This window comes from Pseudorca crassidens, chromosome 7, assembly GCF_039906515.1.
Source record: "Pseudorca crassidens isolate mPseCra1 chromosome 7, mPseCra1.hap1, whole genome shotgun sequence".
In the NCBI taxonomy this organism is placed as follows: domain Eukaryota; kingdom Metazoa; phylum Chordata; class Mammalia; order Artiodactyla; family Delphinidae; genus Pseudorca; species Pseudorca crassidens.
Genome location: NC_090302.1, coordinates 51953052 through 51956202, shown reverse-complemented (window position 1 = coordinate 51956202; position 3151 = coordinate 51953052). Strand labels below are relative to the sequence as shown.

General features: G+C 37.0%; 1 pseudogene; it reads left to right on the top strand.

The window, feature by feature from the left end:
- Nucleotides 1–2098: 2098 nt before the first annotated feature.
- Nucleotides 2099–2444, top strand: LOC137228351 (protein yippee-like 1 pseudogene; annotated as a pseudogene).
- The last annotated feature ends 707 nt before the right edge of the window (nucleotides 2445–3151 follow it).

Genomic DNA, 3151 nt, shown 5'->3' with positions numbered 1-3151 from the left:
AAACATGAGTCTTATGATGAAGGCAACTACCTGAAGCAAAAAATATAGAATAACTTTTCAACAAGCAAATACAAAAACATAAGTTCCAACTATCCAATAGAAGACAGGAAAAGGGAAAAAAGAGAATGGAGAATCTGAACCTGTTATTCTTTTCAGTTTATCTATCAGGTAAGTCACATAATTCTCCAAAGTCAAGAATACCTTCTCCTGATGTTAACTTCTAGTGGACATTTTGCTTTACTTTTTGTACTTAGGACTTTGATGCACCTAAAACTTTTGTATATGGAACCAGAGAAGCATCAAAGAATAAAAAAGCGCTAATGAAAAGATTATCTTATCCCTACTGCTCTTCAGTGCCACCTTTGCCCTAAATCAAATGACCACATGAGTATTTTTTGGATGTTCTATTCTGTTCCAGTGATACATGTCTATCGTGACACCAATATCATACTGCTTTAATTCTGTAGCTATGTACTGTAACAAACCTTGATATCTCCTAACCTTATTCTTAAAGAAAATCTTGGCTATTCTTAGACCTTTGCATTTCCATATACTTTTTCCAATTAGTTTGTCAATCTCTACACACACACACACACACACACACACACACACACACAGAAACCTGGCATACTGATAGGAATTACATCTTTAAACTGTTGAGTCTTCCAATCCAGAAATATGATATAGCTATTTATTTAGGCTTTAATTTCTCTCAATATTTTTCATTTTCTGAGAAGAGAGCTCACAAATTTTTGCTAGATATAGTTCTATATAGTTGATTTTTTGAAAATTGAATAATTTTCTAATAAATTATTGCTGATATATACAATGTATAATTTTGTATATTGACCATATATTTGGCGAGCTTGCTAAATTAGCCTATTCTAAATAATTTATCTATAAAGTATTTTGGATTTTCTATGATGTATCAAGTGTTTGATTTCTTCTTTTATAGACATTATTCTTTTCTCTTTTTTTTGTTCTTTATTGTGCTGGCTGCCTAAGCTCTTAAATGCAAATGTTGAATAGACAATGGTGATAGTGGATATATTTGTCTTGTTTCTTATTTCAAAAAGGAGACGTAGTTTTCAGTGTTTCAACATGAGGGTAATGTTTCTTGGAGGTTACTTGTGAGTACTCTATCAAATTAAGCAAGTTTCATTTTATTGCCAGCTTTCCATGAGTTTATTATCATAAATATTAATTTTTTTTTTTTTTTTTTTTTTGCGTTACGCGGGCCTCTCACTGCTGTGGCCTCTCCCCTTGCGGAGCACAGGCTCCGGACGCGCAGGCTCAGCGGCCATGGCTCACGGGCCCAGCCGCTCCGCGGCATGTGGGATCTTCCCGGACCGGGGCACGAACCCGTGTCCCCTGCATCGGCAGGCGGACTCCCAACCACTGCACCACCAGGGAAGCCCAAATATTAATTTTTAATGGGCTTTCTGCATCTATGGAGATAATCTTATGATTTTCCTCCTTTGTTCTTTCATACAGTGTATTACATTGTTTGATATTTGAATTCTGAACCAGCCTTACATTTCTGGCACCAAAAAAAAAAAAAAACCACCCCCCCAAAAAAAAAAAAAAACTTGGCCCTGATATAGTATCCTTTTTATATATTGCTGGATTCAGTTTTCTAACACTAATTTTGGATTTTTTAATCTATATTCATGAGTGAGATTGGCCTGTAATTTAACTTTTCCATAACGGTCGCATCAGATGATGTTATCAAGATTAAGCAGGTCTTATCAAATGAGCTTGGTCCATGACAGGGAGAATGCTTCATGCCACATGGAGGAGCCGTCAGCCACCGGCTGCCTGATGGCCTGAGCAAGCAGTACCCAGACATGCAGTGAACTGACTGACTGTTGATCTAGCTGGTGGCAGTGCATACCTGGCCAGATGGGTGCTGTGGGCTAGGACTGTGGGCAGGGGAGCTGGCCAGGCCACAGACAGTTGAGCATGCACTGTGACATCTTCTACTCTGCTCATCTGTATACATCCTTCAAAATAACAGCTTCTGCCTCAGTATTCCAGGGTTTCTTTTCTCACAGAATCCAACAGAGTTGCAGTTCTGAGTAAAAAACTTCCAGCAGAGATGATGAAAATGACAAACTCCATAACTTTCCAAGGTTACCTGCCAAACTGTCACTGAATTTACTGCTATATCCACTGCAAAGCTCATTTAGCATCATGCTGTGTTGATATCCAAGTCCTTTCGTGTTAGTCAACATCAAGCCCAGCTCTTTAATTCTGGGTAAATGTGGGCTGTGACCTAGCAGAGGACAGGCCCTCTCCCTGGTGAACATGCTGTAGTGGATATCTATTGTAAAAATTATAAAATTACTCTTGGTTGGAAATATGAACTTGCCTTTGAGAGCAACAGCGATAAGAGATGGAAGTTTATTACTGAACTTGCTCATGTGTTCAAAGACAATTGTTGAGAGTGAAAACTTTCCATTGTATTTTGAATCCATTTTTGTGAAAGAGACTGTAAACAAGATAGAAACAAAGGAGCCCTGTGGATGACAATATTTCTTGAACTTTAACCTCACAGACTAGCTGCAAAGCTCATGGCACTCTATGATTTCTCTGGTTATTCTTGGAGAAGATAGCCCCTTCTTGTATATATCTCCTCATCTTTAAGTTATTTCTGAAGTTCTTAATGAACTTTTTTAAACAATCCCACGTTTTAGAGAAAGAATGAACTAACTGATGCTTCTGTCAACTTTCTTCTTTTAAGCTATGTTTTTAATGCAGAATTTAGTTATGCAGGTAAATGCCTTTACTCGTGTTCAGTAGATAAAATGATAATTTCTAAAGAATATAGGAATGGAGTCTCTGCTATATAAAAATGTCTCACCACTGACCTTTATTAGAGTGAAGGCAAGGGAGTGCTGTAGTTCATACTACAAAAAAACTGCCAACACTGTAAATTAAATGGGTATTCATTTTGGAGATTAATTGCTAAGTTATAGCGCTCAATTAAGTACCTTCCATAATGTGTCACTAAGTTTATATATCAGTGCTTTTACTTTTGCTCAAAAACAGAGAAGCTCACAACTTTATATAGGTTAATGGAGAAATGTGTCTAATGTTAATATCTTGTCTCTTTAAGCAATGAGGTATCTTATCTAAAAAGCAAGTGAAC